The sequence below is a fragment of the Meriones unguiculatus genome, chromosome 9 (assembly GCF_030254825.1).
Source record: "Meriones unguiculatus strain TT.TT164.6M chromosome 9, Bangor_MerUng_6.1, whole genome shotgun sequence".
NCBI classification, from domain to species: Eukaryota; Metazoa; Chordata; class Mammalia; order Rodentia; family Muridae; genus Meriones; species Meriones unguiculatus.
This window is the reverse complement of record NC_083357.1, coordinates 51,342,908-51,361,220: the sequence shown is the minus strand read 5'-3', so window position 1 is coordinate 51,361,220 and position 18,313 is coordinate 51,342,908. Positions and strand designations below refer to the sequence as shown.

The 18,313-nt window shown below is 44.3% G+C and overlaps 2 long non-coding RNA genes across 7 annotated transcripts in view; one reads left to right on the top strand and one right to left on the bottom strand.

Moving 5' to 3' along the window:
* LOC132656443 (uncharacterized) overlaps window positions 1-9,983 on the bottom strand; it is a 40,132-nt gene extending 30,149 nt beyond the window's left edge. For 2 of the 4 annotated variants that reach the window (XR_009594201.1, XR_009594202.1), the window contains exons 1-3: window positions 9,817-9,962; window positions 6,189-6,250; window positions 4,729-4,860 (exon numbers count right to left, since the gene is read on the bottom strand). This is a non-coding gene — a long non-coding RNA (uncharacterized LOC132656443). Of the gene's footprint in view, window positions 1-4,728; window positions 4,861-6,188; window positions 6,251-9,816 lie in introns of all 4 variants that reach the window. The other 2 variants (XR_009594200.1, XR_009594203.1) reach the window with 2 other exon arrangements.
* LOC132656444 (uncharacterized) lies at window positions 175-15,832 on the top strand. Of its 3 annotated transcripts, none has more exons than XR_009594206.1 (5): window positions 175-282; window positions 1,057-3,057; window positions 4,737-4,820; window positions 13,356-13,692; window positions 14,427-15,832. It is a non-coding gene; the product is annotated as an uncharacterized LOC132656444 (long non-coding RNA). The 3 variants fall into 3 exon arrangements; XR_009594205.1 differs by having other exon boundaries at window positions 183-282; window positions 1,006-3,057; window positions 13,426-13,692; XR_009594204.1 differs by having other exon boundaries at window positions 183-282; window positions 1,006-3,057.
* The last annotated feature ends 2,481 nt before the right edge of the window (window positions 15,833-18,313 follow it).

The following is an 18,313-nucleotide window of genomic DNA, read 5'->3' as shown; positions in this document are numbered from 1 at the left end:
GTTTTGATTAAATGTTGAAATCGCACTCCGAAGAATAAATGCTCTAGCATTTTACTTTTAAGTCAAAAGGACTTCTCAAGGTCTCAGTCAGAACGTTTACGAACCACTGGTGCCAGCCACCGAGCCACATGGGAGGACCTTATTGAATGCTTTACTACCAAAGAACACCAGTCTCTCTGGAGGACTCACAAAGCCTTATTGTTGTTGCTTTCTATACTCACAGGGGCAGGGATCTGGAGTACGCTGGCTGAGATGTGTGAAAAGAAACCCAGTTCGCCGTTGGTGAGTACATAACCTGGTGCAGCCTCTGTGGTATTTCTGTCAAAATTAAAACTAGATCTGCCACACGACCCAGCAATACCACTCCTGAACACACACCCAAAGGACTTCAGAGATACCAGACACATGTATGTTTAATGCTACTCTATTCACAACAGCAGGGACATGGAATCGGCTTGGTCATCTACAGATGACTGGAGAGCACAGACACGGTTCCTGCACACAGTGGAATCTCATTCGGCCTAGAAGAAAAGGGAGACTTCAGCAAAGTGGACAGAACTGGAAATCTTACAATAAATGGGGTTACGCAGGCTCACACAATCTTGCTTATAACTTACGCATGTCTTCTAATATACACATGTCTATTAACGGGGGTGGGGGTGTAGAAACCCGGAAACTGTCAAGGAAAGCATGAGAGAAGGAAAGGAGGTTTTTAAGATGCTGGATGGTGAGGGCAATAGAGCAGAGACACAAAACTAGAAAGCGTGGAAGGGATGCAAGTGAGGAAAGGATAGAGAGGGGTTGACAGAGGAGAAGGTGGGGCGTGAGAGGATCAACCAAAGTAAAATATATAAAAATGCCACAAGGAACCCTGTTATTTTTTATGCCTATTAAAAATACATTAAGAGGCAAGGGAGTCATGTAACCTTTAACTTTTAAACTCCCATTTCCTTTTCGAAAGATAAACATTTTATTCTCGTTGAAATTCAGTTACTTCCTTCATAGAGTTTTGAGAATCTGTGTGGCCGTGGATCTGATTTCGGTAACTTCTTGCAGCTGTGCTGTGAGCACAGAGAGGCCGTGGATGTTCTGCCGGACCAGTGCGTTTGCGGGCTTACCTGGCATCGACTACCTCTGTCTGAGGAGAGTGTTGCAGGCTTCCCTGGCATAGGTTACTTTGTTGCTTCTCCAGATTTCCTACCTCCGGGAAGCATCCGTGTGGCTGTCCGGAGCTACTTTCTTGCGTTAGAAGCTCAAACAGTAACCTCGGCGGCATAGGAGGCTCTGAAAACAGTTTTCCAGAGTCCCCTGCCAGAGATCTGTCCTAAGATTCGCTTGAACTCACTTCCATTGAGTCACAGCTACCAGATGGTGGTTTTTCAGCCTCAGAATAAAGCATCGCACATAAAGCACACGAAAGCAAGTGCTCCTTCTTTGCAGAGGTGACTAGTTTGAAGAGCTGCCGTGATGCCGTGCAGGGCTCATGGTGCCCACTTCATAAAGATAGGAAGAGCACAAAGGAGAAACTGGGGGACTCCGGCCTTGCAGCTAATCGGCTGAGTGCAGCTTGCAGCGGTCAGCATGCAACTTGAATTTCTAACTCTAATTCATTCCCTTCACAAGTCAAAGAGCCTTTGGAGAAGGGCCATCCAGGGCTGTGGAAATTGGAAATCAGTATTTCTCAAAGAAGTTTTTATTTGCATATCCCTAATTGCTAAGGGCGCTGAACACTTAAGTAGTTCTTAGCCATTTTGTCTCTTCTTCTGAGGACTGTGTGAAGATTCATAGCCCACTCTTTAAATTGGGTCATTTATTTTCTTGACTCTTTACTTTTAGAGTTCTTTGTGTATTCTGGATATTAATCCTCTGTCAGATGTATAGCTGGCAAAGATACTTTTCTGCTCTTAGGCTTCCTTTTCACTGGGCTGATTGTTTCCTTTGCTGTACATGAGCTTTTCAGCTTTATGGGTTCTCACTTGTTCTTTGTCCTAAATTCTTATGTGAATGGAGCCCTTAGAACACCCTCACCTATGCCTATATATATTTTTTTTGGGGGGGTGCTATCTATTTTTTTTCTAGACATTTCATAATTTTAGGTTTAATATGCAGTCTTTGATTCCTTTGGAGGTCATTTTTGTATAAAATGATAGAAAGGGGTATAATCTCATTCTTCTACATGTGGCCACCTAGTTTCCCCAGCACTGTTTGTTGAAGATGCTGTCTTTCATCCATTGTGTATTTTTGGCATCTTTGTCAAACATCAGGTGGCTGTAGTTGCATGCACTCATGTCTGGGTCTTCTATTTTGTTGTATTAATCAAAAGGTCTGTGGTTTTTTTTTTTAATACCATCACCAAATTGGTGTGTGTGTGTGTGTGTGTGTGTGTGAGTGTGTGCTATAGCCCCGTGAGATAGCTTGGAATCTGGTATTGTAATCTCTCCAGAATTGTTCTTTTTGCACTGCACAGCTTTGGGTCTCTGAGATTTTTTGTGATTATGCATGAATTTTATGAAGCTTTCCTCCTATTTTTGTGAAGAATATTGCGGAGATTTCGATCAGGATTGCACTGAATCTTTAAAAGCTTTTGGCAGGACAGTCTTTTTCACAATAATAACTTTACCAATACGTGGGCATGGGAGGTCTTTAAATCTTCTAATGTTTTCTTCAATCTCCCCTCCCTGCAGAGATTTAAATTTTTCATTGTAGACGTCTTTCACATCTTGGTTAAAGTAATTTCCAGATATTTTTGAGGTGATTGTTTTCATGATCTCTCTCTGTGTGAGTGTGTGTGTGCATGTGTGTTTGTTATTGGTATATAACTACTGACTTTGTAAGTTCAGTACTCCAGTCAGAATGCTAAGATCAAGAGAGCATCTGACAACAAATGCTGTCAAGGACATAGGGAAAGGAGGTCCCCATTCCCTGGAATGCGAATTGGAGCAGCACTATGGAAATCAGCGTGGAGAATTCCCACAAAGCTAAAAGTAGATCTGCCACGTGACCCAGCTCTACCACCGCTCGGCACAGTCCTAAAGAAATCGACATCCTATTCCACAGGTACTTTTTTCAGCCATGTTCACTTCACTTCTATGTATCATAGTTAAGAAATGAAGACGACCTCAATATATTTCAACGGATGAATAGATAATGAAAATGTGGTGAATATAAAAATGGACCCAGCGCCCCTGCACATGTATAACAGTCATAAAGTGGGGTCTTCATGTGGGACCCCTAAAGCTGCAGCAGGGGTGTCTCTGACTCTGTTGCCTGTCTTTGGATCCCTTTCTGCTAACTGGGCTGCCTTGTCTGGCCTCAATAGAAGATGCTTCTAGTCCTGCTGCAACTTGATATGCCAAGGCTGGTTGATGCCAATGGGAGGGCTTCCCTTTTCTGAGAAGGGGAGGAAGGGCGGATGGGATGAGGTGGGGAGTTAAGAGGGAGGGACTGGAAGGAAAGGAGGGAGGGGAAGCTTCGGTCAGAATGGAACGTAAATAGGTAAATAGATAACAATAAAAATGGAATACAAGTCAGCTGCACAGAAAAATGAAACCATGAATTTTGAGTATAAATGAGTGAAACTAGAAAACATTATACAGCATGGAATAACCCAGACCCAGAAAGACAAATGCTACATATTCTGTTTTATTTGTGGACCTAGCTCTGAAGATTCAATAACTTGTAGCAACTTCAGAAGCCAGAAAAGTAAAAAGGGACCACAGGGGAAGAGGGAGTTCTGGAGAGGGGCGCAGTAGGATACAGATATTATGAAGGAGAAATTTAACCGGGGAGTGAGTCGGGAGGGCAGGGAGAGGAAGAGTAAATAGCACAAGGATGCTTGAAAAATCCGTAGAGAAACCTACTATTTTATGGTTCTTAAACGTGTATGTGTTGGTACGCGCGCATACACACACACACACACACCTGTGTGTCTGTATATATAGAGCACTCATGTATATGGATATGTGTATGTGTAAAATTCAGATGAAGTTATGCCATTTGGGATGACGATGCTCTCCCCCAAGAACCACCGATCATCAAACAAAAGTCTCAGTGCCAGGCATAGAAAAATCTTATTTTGAGTTTTGTTGTTCAGAGGAGTACAAGAGGCTCCCAAACAGTAGAGATTGTTGTCACCGTTCTAGGTTGCCTTCTAGAACTTGGAGGTAAGACCGCGTTTCTGAAGACACCACACATTCGGACAGAGGGCCTGCAGGAACTGAGGTGGAGCTAACCTGGGAACTTCTTCCCTGAAGACTGGCTCCCACGGTATCCCAAAGCCTTATACAAGCCCCCAAGGGAGAAAACCAATTAATAGTCCTACCCAGCTGTGAGGCCTATGAGCCACAGCAGTGGTCACTGAGGCAGGGTATCTGAAGGGTGTTACAGAGGCACTTACATCTTGGCATTAACATCTTGGGGTCTGTCTAATTGAACTTAAGGCCTGCAAAATAGGAGGGAATTCCATGGTTCCTACTGTGAAGCTAGCCAACTACTTGTAGCTGGTGAGGTCATAGAGCCTAGAAGAGACTTTCCCAATCCAATATCATTCTCAACTGCCTACTAAATACTTATCCTTCTACCTACAGATAAAAGCAGCTCTTACCTTTCACCAAAGAAACTTTTTGCAGTGGATGGAGACTATTACAGAAATCCATAACTGATCAAACAGACAAGAGCTTACTGTGCGGTACTCAGCTCCAGTTGATATCTCTACACCACAACCCCTACCTTTTCAGGGAACACCACAGAGAGGGGCGGAAGACTGAAGAGCTGGATGACCAGGATCTTTGCTGCTGGAGAGTGTCTTCTGCTTATCACAGGTAAGCTACACCCCCAAAATCTCAACAGTATGTTCAAGATCTGCACAATGACAAGACCAGTTGACATGGCAACATGCATGGGGAGATCTCACAGGACCCACTCCGAGACTGAGCACTGTAGGCAATCAGTGCCTACTAAGAGGGAAAATCAGACTTTTCCAGGCACAAGCCCCAGATTGGTTATACAACCCTCCGTGGTCAGCCACGAACACACATGCATATGACCAACAGTAAGTAGACTCAGCAGGCTGTATGTACATGTACGCATGTATGTAACAATAACTAAAGAGAAAGCATCATCGATTTGAGAGGCGGCGGGGGAGATGCGTGGTGACTTTGAAGGGGAGAAAGAAGGGCAAAAATGATGTAAATACAGCATTCACATAGGAAATTCTTACACACATTTTTAAATTAAAATAATGAAAATTAGTGCTTCCTGTAAGATATCCCAATGTCACCAGAATCACAAAATACACATCAGCACTACACTTCAAGAGAGATCTGTGGGTGGTTCGTGTCCATCAGACCTGAAAAGATAGCTAGCTCATGACAGAATTGTGACCCTGTGGTGGGGGTGAGCTGCTGCTCTCTGAACAAGTTTCTGGTGATTGTTGAAAGTGAGATTGCTGTCATTCAGACAAGTATCAAAAAATAGGAAACACGGTGCAGAAAATGGTATTGGTAAATGAGCACAGCAAGTTGTCTGTGAATCTCCGGAGAACAAGGAGAGTCGTGAATATCGCACCTACAGGGTTAAGGTCACCATGATCAAAGGAAATGCTGGCTATGATAGCTTCTCCAGCTGTGAGCCATGGGTATGCAGGCCCTAGAATTTAAAGTAGTCACAGCCAGATACCAGAGCACGGGCCAGCCACATGAGTAAGAATGGAAGAACCATGTCAGAATGTTTTCTAACAAACACTCATCTGTTCTATTGACATCTTTAAGAGACACTAAGAAGATGGTGTGATCCTACCACAAAGGGATGAAATTTCCTGAGACAGGGTTTCTCTGTGTAGTTTTGGTTGTCCTGGATTCGCTTTGTAGACCAGGCTGGCCTTGAACTCACAGAGATCCACCTGCCTCTGCCTCCCTGAGTGCTGGAATTACAGGAGTCTATTATCACGCCCAGCTCAGGGATAAAATTTCACTTGGGCTTAGTACCTCAAAGAGTGGATATTCAAGAAGCACATGAAGCTGGCCACGGTGGTGCAGGCTTGCAAGCAGTAGCATAACTGCACAAGGAACCATACTGATGGTTCCACAGTTGGAAAGAAGCTTACATATCCTTCAGATACTTACACTATCCAAGAAAAGTATAAATTGCATTGAAAGAAATACGCTATGGGCATATCAATAATAACTTACCACAAACTAATTCTCCAGTGCTTCTGCTCATCTTCTTGATGACATGGACATTGCCACAAAAACTACAAAACAAACAAACAAAAACCCCTAAGATATTGGGCTACAATAGAAAGCCTCTTTATCAGAAAAACATTTTACATAGTCTGAGTTTTCACTAAGATAATTTTCTAAAGCCTCCAGGTGGCTTCCAGAAACATTGTCCTCGCCTAGCATATCAGCCTTTACCTATCATATTTTCCCTACCACATTGTCAGTGAGGTTTAGAATAAGTCAGCTCCAGTAACAAGCTTCCAAATCAGTGTGGTGGTTTAAATGAGGATAGCCCCTACAGACTCATATATTTGAATGTTTGGTCCTTACTTGGTAGAACTATCTGGGAAAGATTAGGAGGATTTGGCCTCATTGGTATGTCACTAGGAATGGGCTTTGAGGTTTCAAAAGCTCAATCCAGGCTCTGCTGCGCTTGCTTTTAAACTCTATTTTATTTGGGATATTTCAACCTCTACCTCTCTTCCACCAACCCTTTAGCCTTAGGTACGAGAGAGGTTAGTGGGAAGGGGGGCACAGACCCCTTTACTTCTCCAGGCTGTTTAGGGTTCTTTTTGGAGCTATACCAGTCTCCGCAAACATGGCATGCGGTCTCCTCCAAGCCACTGTGTTGATACATTTCTCTCCATCTGTCTCCTCCAAGCTGCCACACTTCTCGGCTCTGGTCTTTTCAAACCGCAACACTGTCTCTTTCTGAGCTCTCCTATTTATACCCCTCAGAGTCCACGCCCCTCTCAGTGCGGCACAAGGCAGGCTGTTACCAGCTGGCAAAGACCACGCCCCACATGAAACAGTTATCAGCTGTGGACAAACTAAAGCCCAAACTAAAATCCCACACTTGGGATTAAAACAAGAAGATGTTTATGTAACACAACTGAACTTTTAAAGAAACCAAATCCGCCATTACATGGCTCAGTCTCTTTTTCTCCTTCTCTCTCTCCCTCTCTTCCCTCCACCCCCTTGCTTCCAACTTCTGGAAAAATTTTAAGTGTTAATCTACTGCTTTGGTGCTGTGCCTGCCAGCATGTGCTATCCTTATTGCCATGGTGATCATGGACTAGCCCTCTGAAACTGTAAAAACAAATAAACAAACACCCTGTAATTAAATGTTTTCTTTTATAATGCCATGGTCATGGTGTCTCTTCTGAGCAATAGAACAGTAACTAAGACAGAGGTTGATACCAGGCTGTGGTGTTTCTCTGTGACAGGCCTGACTATTCTGCTTTAGGAACTTCAGGACTTCAGACTAGAAAATTGGTTGAATGCTGTAAGTGAGGCTTAACAGTCCATCCTAGCATGAGCCTGGAAGGCGGTAGTGCTGAGAGCAATGTGGACTGAGGAGGCCCAGCCCAAGCAGTTTTAGAAGGGTAAATGTTAGTAACTGGACTAGACACCATTCTTCTAATGTTTTGGCAAAGAATGTGGTACCTTTTCCCTCACCTTAACAATCTGCCTGAGGCTAAACTGAAGGGTCTTTGGACTGCTGATTTCATTAGCACAGGCGATTTCAGGACCGTCAAATGCTGACTCGTCACGTGATTACTAGCAATCGCCCTTCTGCAGACTTACAATGAAAAAGAGCAAGAGAGGCAAACAGAAATACAGAGTGCATAGCAGGGGTACCGTGAAATTTAATGTTGGGCCGAGGCTTGTGCTCAAAGAAATGATAAAGAAAAACCTGATGGGAAATGGAATAGAGGGAATGGTACCTTCAGGGACAGACCCCACTCAGCTAAGTGAAACCCCTAAGGAAGTTTATGCTCCTGAAGCAAAGGGACGCTTATTCCACAGAGAAAAAAACCTCAATAAGCCAAAGCTGATGCTTTGTAAGTCTCGGAGGAGGCCAGGTGCTAGCTCAAGTAAGCAGAGTTGAGCGGTTCCGGCCTGTGGTTCCGGTTTTGGTCAAGGATACAGGAGTAAAGGGACTGTGGAACCTTCCTCTGCAGGTGAGAGCCACAGAGGCCAGGCGTGTGGCAGGGCAATCTCTCCGTGGAGGAGCAGAGAAGTCATTGAGTGAATCTGTGAGTGTGAAGCCTGCACTACGCAGGAGACCCCAAGATGTCCGCGAGGCCAGGTTTGTGGGGTGTCTGCTGAGGAGTGCTGCATACAGGGAGCGGAGCCAGCCCAAGAGAGAGAGTTCTGTTGCAGCCAACAGAACTTGGAGGAATGGGAGAGCTTTGACATTAGCCACAGAGATACAGGCTTTGGAGTTTGTCTTGCTGGATTTTTTTTTTGGCCCGGCACTCCCTACAGCTCCTTTTCCCCCTTTTGGAGTGGTGTTATCCTGTGCCACTGTAAGTTGGAAGCACACAATTTACTTTTTGATTTTTCAGGCATTTATAGTTAAGAGATCACCTTGAGTCTCAGACGAGACTTTGGATCTTTAAAGTCTTGGATTGTGAAAGACTGGACTCAGTGCATTATGGCAAGGCTGAAAGCTGGTGGGGGTACGCATGGGAAGGAGAATGGCCCATAGGCTCATATGTTCGGCTCCCTCTTCCCAGCTGGTGGGATTTATAATATAAAATTGTGGTGAGCCCTGCAGGTGTCACCTGCGTCTGCTTGCTGCCTGCCGCTTCCTAGATGTATATACTCTTCGACAAGTTACTACATATTTCTGCACTCTCCAGTTTTCTGATGTTAAAATGGGGATAATGACAACGCAGCCATTTGAGGGCTATCATAAAAATCAATTCATTCATATGAAGCACCTACAGTAATGCTCACACAAGTGTTTAATATGTTTTTATTATTAGCACAGATTTTATTAAATACAACAATTGAATCGTCTTTGATCTCTTCTTGAAGTCAGCATGCAGGACAAATCCAAAAGCTTACCATACACCTATAATTACTCCGAACCTGTCATGGTTTCTTGAAGAACGACCCACCACCTTCATTTCTTTTTTTTTTTTCACTACCCTCATTTCTAGTAATTTTTGTCCAACAGAGATTTTTGTCCCAGAAAATATTTGCCGGACACTTTGCTTTTGTTCTCAATGCATCAACTATTGGTGGCTTCATATTTCTCGAGTGATAGTTATTTTGTTCCTGCTGTGTGACAGGGTTATGCCAGAAGCAGACAAGTCCTTTTGCATACCCAGAGAAGCTTACAGGGAGACAGAGATTAGAGAATACAAAATAGACGGTGGGTGGCTCGATTGGTGAGGGGCAAGCATGAGGGGCTGAGTTCAGGTCCCCAGCAACCACAGAGAGGAAACCAACATGGTCACTGCCTGTAACCCTAGGGCAGGAAATGTGGTGGAGACAGATGGCCTCCGAGTTCATTGGCCAGCCAATGTGGCTCAGCAGTGAACGCTAATAAGTGAGAGATCCTGTCTCAAAAGGTAAAGTAGGAAGTAACAGAAGATACTCAATATTGGGCTCTGGCCTCCAAACACACACACACACACACACACACACACACACACACACACACACATGCACTATTCACATATACATACACTCACACAAAATGTGGCTTTAAAGAAACGTAAAACTAAATGCACAAGTAATACTCAACGACAGACCCATGGTAAACGCTTTGAATAAACAGAGGAAACAGAACAAAAACGCTTACTTTACAATGGGTCAGTGACCATGCAGTCGGAAGGGTGATATTAGATCAGAGACCTGGAGTCAGCAGCCGCGCTGAGGTGGAGCATGCAAAGAAGACCTTTGTTCAAGGCCGGAAGGAGGGGCAGAGCCAGAAGGCCGGAGTGTGCTTCACTGAGCCCCAGAAGTGGGATGAGACTGGAGAGCTAGGTTATATGGAGGACTGCAGGGCCATGCCACAGACCTCTGAGTTCACTCCAAGACCATTAGAAAACCACCAGGGGCGGGGCTCTGCAGTCCGGTGACAGATAATTGCAACTGTAGCTTTAAAATAGCAATGGGGCTGTTCTGTGAAGTATGGATTGGAAGTATGAAGTGGACGAATCACAGCTGCCTGCAGCGATAGAGATGATGACCCCAAGAACACCACCCAGCGACACAAGCCAGTCATGGGAGGGTGTGCTAAGGTGTGACTGTGCGTGTGTGTGAAGGAGAAAAGTGTGTGAAGGAACAGCCATCTCAGAATGGAGGAGCAGGTTTGCCTCTGTGGGGGCAAGGCAGAACCCCTGGCTTGAAAAGGAACGCGCAAGAGAATTAAACACCTTCGTAAATACTGTTTCTTAAGCCGCGTGACAGGCCTGGGAATATTCTCTAAAATATTCATTTACATTATATACAGTCTTTTCTGTGTGTGCTGTAGTTCATAAGAAATTAGGCCATCTAGGCCCATCTGTTTCTGCAACATACTATGATATGAAAAAGCTGGGCGGTACATGCATATACATGGTGTATTTTCCCACCTGCTTGAAATATTCCAGAAGTAACAATACGTAAAAAGAAATACAAGTCTGGGGATGGAAGAGAGAGGGAGCGAAATAGAGCCTCTAGGCGCTGGGCACCCGCTTGTTGTAATCCGCTGTGTGGGTGTTGAAGGGATGGCCATAGGCTGGGGGAGAGGACTGCCTCCTGGATCCCTATGTGACATAGCTCTGTCCCCAGTGAGGAAACTTCTGCGGGAGTCTGGCTGTGAGTAACAGCAGCCCGGACCAGGACAGCGGCAGGGAGGATTAGAAGAGAGGACCTGCTTCATGGCGTGGAGGCCTCGCTCTATCAAAGGTCTGAGGAACAGGAGAGCGCGGTGTCGCTGGGCTTTTCACAGGATGCCGTTAAGGAACAGGGTGTGCATTTGCCAGACCGCAGGGGCACCACAGACACTGAAACCCGCAACGATTGATTCCCTGTGCTTGGTAGGCTTTTCCAAACTCACGCCAGCGTCCTTCACGTTCTGGTTTCAAGCCAGATTTCCCTACAGCAGCTGCCAGGGAGCCTTAGGAGGGGCAGGAAACAAGGGAGGATCTGTGGTGCCCTGGAGGCCAGGCTGACTTCAGAATAACTCTAGAACCCAGCTGGCATGCCCAGCCCTGTGACATTACAGATTACCTCCCCACACTTTCGTTCTTAAACTGTGTTTTCGCTATGAAGTAGCTAGATGCTGGTATTTGCCGTGAGGCCCAGACTGTAGACCATGTACCACACAGTTGGTTGTCACAGTCGTTGGCTTTCCTTCTGATGCACTGAAATCTGCAGCCACCACAGACGGGGGACATGCAGTATCAGGCGAGAACTGTCCCTAAGAAGGGGCTGCGGCGCTGCCTTGGCTATATATTGTGCCGAGCCCTGGCTTCTTTTTTGGTTTTATTTATTTATTTTTTTTTATTAAACGTCTTCCTTTTTGTTAGTTTCACACGTGTGCACGGTGCCCTGTGACCCTATCTTGATGTGCGCACCTGCTTCTTCCGCCAGCAGCTGTGGAGTTTCAGGTCTTATTTTGAGGTCTTCAATCGACTTGGAGCTGAGTTTCGTGCAGCCAGAGAGACAAGGGTCTGATTTCATTCTTCTGTGTGTAGACATCCAGTTTCCCCAGCACCATTTATTGAAAATGTTGTCTTTTCTCCAAAAACATCTGCATTTTTATCATTCTGTTCAAATATCAGATGGCTGTCATGGCATGTCCTGTGTCTGGCCTGTTGTTATAGCCCACTGATCTACACACCTTTGTGGCGAAAGTTGTTTTTACTAGGACGGGCTCTGTAGGATAATGACAGAACATCAGGTTTGATGATGCCTCCGGCATTATTCGTTTTAGTTAGGGTATTCTTTTTTATTTTTTTCTATCTAGGGTCTTTTGTGCTTACAAAAGATTTATTATGATTTTATTATGATTTTAAATTTTTTTTTCAGATTTATTTATCTTGTTTTATGACTATGGATGTTTTGCCTGCCTGTATTTATGTGTGCCTGGTGCCCATAGAGATCAAAAGGGGATGTCGGATCCCCTGGAACTGGAGTTATGGATGGGTGTATGTTCTATGGACAAACTCATGTCCTCTGTAAGAGTAGCAAGTGCTCTAAACTGTTGATCCATTTCTCCAGGCCCTCTGGATGAATTTCAAGATTTTTTTTCTATGTCTGAAAAAAATGACATTGGGTTTTGATCGAGATTGCATTGAGTCTATAAGCTGCTTTTGGTATGACAATTTTTAGATAATATTGGTGATAGCACATGAGCGTAGCTTCTTTTCTACTTTATGGAGCAGTTTGGGAAGCATTGGTGTTACTCCTTTTTGGAAGGTCTGGCGGAATTGGCCAGTGAATCCATCCAGGCCTAGATTTAGTTGGGAGACTTTTAATTACTGCTTCAGTTTCACTGCTTATCATAGATCTGTTTACATTGTTTATAATGTCTTGCTTTGAACCAATTTTGGTATCTCATATGCACCTAGACCCTTATCCATTTTGTTTAGATTTTCCAGTTTAGTGAAGTATATTTCTTTTAGGTAAGACATCATGATTTTCTGATTCTAATGATATCTGTTGTAATTTTCATCTGTCATTTTGTTACTTTTGGCCTTGTCCCTCTTTCTTTTGGTTAGTTTGGCAAGGCATTGTCTATCTTGTTTACTTTTTCAAAGAGGCAATTCTCTGTTTCAATGATTCTATGTATTTCATTTGTTGTTTTTTTTTTTTTTTTTTTTTTTTGTCACTAATTTCTGGCCTTGTCTTTACACCTACTGACTTGGGGTCTGGCTTGTTCTTCTTTCTCCAAAATTTTGGGATGTGTCATTCGGTCCTTTGACATTTTTCTGACTTCTTGGGTGAACTACTCTGAACAACCTCACCGGTCTTGGTTTGTTGCGATTTTGCTGTCAGTAGATTCTAGGAATTGTTTTTGTTTCCTTTCTTTTTCTTCAAGGGTTCACTCATTATTCATTAATGCGCAGCTTAATCTCTGGGAGTTTGCCTATGCTCCCGAGTATCTCTGTTGATTTTATAGTCTTTTTCCATTGTGAACAGACAGAATACAAGTAGCTGTTTGAATTTTCTTATACGCGGTGAGCCTTGCTTTCTGTCCCGCTATATGGTCTATTTTCAAGAAAGTTGCATGAGCTTCTTAGAAAAAGTGTTTATTCTGCAGTTTGGGGATGGAATGTTTCATAGGTGTTTGTTAAGTTCATTTGACCTATGATGTCATTTCATTGAAATATTTTTTCTCTCTTCTTTTAGTGACCTGCCAGCGGGTACGGCTGGGGTGTTACCATCATGCTGGGTTTAATCTGTGGTTTTCCTTCTTCAGTTGGGAGCCTAGAGTGATAGACCTGCCGAGCGAGTCCAGAGGGCAGATTTTACAGCCCTGATGCAGCAAGCTCCTTTCTCCCCTTTCTCTTTGGCTGAATAACCAGATAGGCACCTATTACACACCCAGGCCTCTTCTGTCCCTCTGTTTCTCACATCTGTCTTTTGGCCATCAAGAACTGTGTGTGAATTCCTTGCTTTACTTTTACATGCTGGTTATTTGCAAACTCGTCAAGCCCGTGGCCTCATCACATTCGCAGGTAATTAGGTAAGTCTGTATTAGCACGTGTCTACTCTGAAACTCTGGGGACTGGAGATGTTAGCAGGGGTATGTGGATTTTTGTTCATTTCTAGCTGTCTCTAAACTGGCTCAAGGCAACTTTGAAAATAGATCATTGTTTTATTTCTTGTACCTAACTCTGGGAATTTTTTTGTGATTTTTTTTTATAATTCTTTTGAAAATGTTTTCTATACCTTTAGAAAAAGATTTTTCTAAGCCCATTGTGGATAGATTTGGGCTTTTCAGAGTGCTACATATATATTGAAATTCCCACTGGTGTTTTATTTTATCTTCATCGAGTTCCTCCACCTTGTCTTCAAGCTCAGTTATTCTGACCTCTCCTTGATCCATTCCATTGCGGACATATTCCACGGAGACTTTTTAAAGCCAGCGTTTCAGCTTGCTTTTTCTTTGGCATTTCTTTTTGCTGAGTTCCTTTTTCATATCATCCATATCTTCCTTGCTTTATTCAGCTTGCTTGGGTCTTTGAACATGCTTATAATCATCATTTTAAGTTCTTTGTCTGGGGTTTTACCTAACTCACTTTCACTAGGCGCCTTTACTGTAGGGCTAATAATTTGGGGGAGGAGTTATATTGCATTTGTTTTTTTTTTTTTGTGTGTGTGTGTGTGTTTCTCATGATATGCATTGGGATTTATGCATCTGGGTTTTTTTTGTTGATTTATTTATTTATTCCTTCTTAATCCATTATATTCTTTCAGTTGAAGTATTTGAAATGTGGGCCTTGGATGTGGCAGAGAGGAATGTGTCGTTCAGAAAAGAAGTCCTTTCAGAAGTTCAGGATGCCTGGTGTAAGCTATTGCTCCCTGAAGAAGAGTGTTAACCGAGAGAGCAACCCCCCCGGCTGGTTATGCCCACTGTGCCAGCATTGTGCTGACAATTTGCCTACAGTGGTCCCTGTGACTGCAGCAATGGTTGGAGGAAAAATAACCAAGTATGGAGTGCACTGGGGAAGCAAGGTGATTAAGGAGAAAGAGAAATACTAAATCAACTTTGGGAAGAAAAATACTAGGGTGGATAAATTAGCTGGGAGAGAGAGTTAGGATACTGTTAGGGCCCACAGATTTAAAGTTCTGAAGCTGTGTAAGATTGTACTTAAGAAAAATAAAAGGGGGCTGGAGAGATGGCTCAGTGGTTAGAGCACTGGCTGCTCTTCCAGAGGACCCAGGATCAGTTCCCAGCACCCACACAGTGGCTCACAACTGTCTGCAACACTAGTCCCATGGGATCCCATGCCCACTTCTGACCTCAGAGGGCACCAGGAATGAACGGGGTACACAGACACACACGCAGACAAAACATCAATATGTGTAAAATAAATAAAGAAGTGAAAAGGGAGGAGATAAGGATGAGAGGAAGAGGAAGAAGGAAGGGCGTAGGAGTGAAAAGGGGGTATTCGAGACGAGGGTGAAGGGTGCAATAAGTTCACCGTACAGTAAACTGGTGGAGAAACATGAGCCACAACCTAAACCTAACTGAGCAACAAACGAACAAAAGCAAAACCTCGGTGAGACGCGTGTGCAAGAGCGGAAAGTCCAGAAGAGGACACAGAATATTTGCCTCGTGTCTGTGTGGCTACAGCGGTATCATGCTGTCATCGCTAACCAAACCAACAGTGAAGGTCAATGGCATTACCATGTCTTGCTTAGACGGTCCAGTTTACTCTTTGGGAATGAGCCTGTCCTCACTGAGGAGCCACGGCTTCCGGTAGCCCACATTCGCCACGTGCCGTAGAGCCTGGCAGATGTGTGGAGAGGACAAGGCCGTGACTACTGAAACGCTGCTTCCTTCCTTTTCCACGGTGAAGGTGGAATGTTCAAACAACCTTAGCGTGTGCTAAGATTTGTGGTAGCAAAACCATTGAATACCACTTTATTTGAAAATGAGAATGGAACCTGCCGCAATAGGAAGAGTAAAAGCATTTCTCTTAAACAGCAAAGCGCAGCTTTTTATGGGCCTAGGTGATGCAGCCGTGGAAAGCAGCTTCGCAAGCTTTTCTGCAGATTCATTTATAAACTCACATAATCTTGGATATTCATTAGCTTCCACCATTGCCATTGTTTTAGGACTCGCATTATTAAATCAATATTCTTCATAAATTTTAAAACTGGGTCAGACCTAAGTATCTTTATTGTAAATGTCAGAAGAAAAGGAAAGGAAAAAACCCTCGGTGGTACTGTAGGCCCCTGTGCTGTTTGCATTCCCTCTGTGGATGCAGGGGCACGGGAGAAAACAGCCAGTGCAAATACTAAGTCATTTCTAGCCGGCAAGCATTGCACTAGGAAAACTTGGGCTCCTTTCTTAAAGGAGAAACTCTTATTTCTGGTGTTGAATGCCTTTATTGGTTTTATTCTGCATTGTTGAGGATGGACATATTTTTTAAACCACACTTTGAATATGAGGCCTGAGCACTTACGAGTACACCAGAAGCCACCCGCAGTACAGAGCACTTGGAAGGGCTGACGTCAGGCGCAGGCGGAAGTCAGTGGAGAGAAGGGAAGCTTTGAGGAGCTATCTCCCGAGAGCTCGAGACACTGCAGCGAAGCCACGAGCAACCATTCTTCCTTAGTCCCGTGGCAAAGGGAACACGCCAAGACTGGACTTCATGGGCACCTGGTTTCCCCCGGACCTGTCTGGAAACTTCCAACCGGGAAAAACTGCCAACAGACCCTCCCCTAGCTGATCCATGATCAGTGTTTCGTGTTGTGACTGAGTTGTGTCCGCAACCAGAAGTGTTAACCTCACACTGGGGTCTTGGGCAACCTTATTCCTAGGGTCCTGTGTGTCCTTGGGTCCAAAGAGTCAGCGGCACTTGGTGATATTTGTCAGTTGCCTCTGTGGAGTTAGGAGATAGTTTTAGCCTCAAAATGGGGCACCATGAAAGACTTTCTCGCCTGTGCCCATTGCTTCTTTAAAAATTTAGAGTAGAAGCACTTGAGGGGCTGGAGAGAGGAGGCCAAGGGTTGTTTCCCATCCCTCCATGGACCCCAGTGCTACCAGGTGAGTGGACTATGTAACAGATACCAACTCCAGAGTTTTGGAGTTGGAAGCCAGAGCTCATTAGCTGTCAGTTCTGTTTACTGGCCATCCATGACTAGCCTTATCATAGTCTATCAGTGCTTAGAGCGACTAAAACCCACAATCACTGAGGCTTGAAGATACATTGGTGTAGGACCCAGGGTCCCAAGGGGGATGATAGGCAGTGACTTTGGGAGGCTGCAGGCATGCTGTGAAGGCAAGAAGATTCGGTCGGACTTGTGGCTGTCGCTATAATGCAGCAGCTGTCCTAAATTCTCTGTGATACTCAAAGGCTAAAAATTAAATTGCAGCTCAGCAAATTCCTCCTATCTGGCACTCACTGACACGTGGGAGGCTCTGGATTCCTGCTCCTGGCCACAATCACAAGACTGGCTCTTCCTCTCTGCCTATTTCAATGCTTTTCTTACCCACAAGTGCTGCTGCCAAATAAATGCAGGCGCTTATAGTTCTGTTCTGTTCAGTGGGAAGCTAAGGAACAATGCAGACCAGTCCCGAGGGGGATTCTGAGGTTCGCCTTCTCCTCTTCAGGCTTGTGTTCCAGGGTTCCTGTGTGTGTGTGTGTGTGTGTGTGTATGTGTGTGTGTGTGTGTGTTTGATGAAACTAGAAGGGGACTGTGAGTGGGAGGAAGAACTCTTAAAGGGGTAGAGGGTGAAGAAAGTGTCATGAAATATATGTGACATAAGAGCAGAAGGGAGACTTTAGCGGGAGGAGAGGGACCAGCAAGAGGAAGGTGGTGGCATGGATGGGAGGGCAGTAGGGGAGGAGGATGAATTAGAGAAAACACAATGTATCCTAGCTGCTCTGCAAGCCCAGGAAGCTAAACTCCGGACCTGCTGGCTCACCAGAGCTCTTGAACAATTCTCTCTTGCACATCATGGACCTGCTGAGAATTTTCAAAGAAACGCCGAGTAAATATGGCTGTCACGCAGAAGGAGGCCTTCTTCAAGACCGGAACTGTCTTCCATTGCTGGCTAACATCAGGCTCTCTGAATTGTCTTCAAGAATTGTATAAACTCTGTCTAGGGTTTATCATTGTAATAATCGAGAAGGCTGGTTTGACATATGCTATTTTGCTGTTGAGGGTTTTTCTCTCTCTCTCTCCTGTCTCTGTTTCTCTTCCTCTTCCTCCTCCTCCTTCTTCCTCTTCTTCTTTGATAGGATTTCCCTGTGCAGCCCTGGAACTCACTATGAAGACCACACTGGCCTCGAGCTTATAGAAATCCTCTCCTTCCTGAGCGGTGGGAATAATGGAACATGCCACCATGTCTGGCCAGTAGCGTTTCTTTCTTTGAATATTTAGCCCACTAAAAATTTATTCAGTGGCGTGTCACATTATAAAGTGCCAACTTTTCTTTCTTTTCATATAGTGGCTTGCAATAATTTTTTATTCTCATTTCTTAAAGTTAGCGCAGGAAGTAATGTACTCCATTCTCCTGGGTTGTGCAGGAGATGGACACGCACAGGTTGCACATACGTGCAGGAAAAACATTCACACACATGTAAAAACATTTTAAATAAAGCAAAATAATTTAAGGTTGTGGTTGAGAT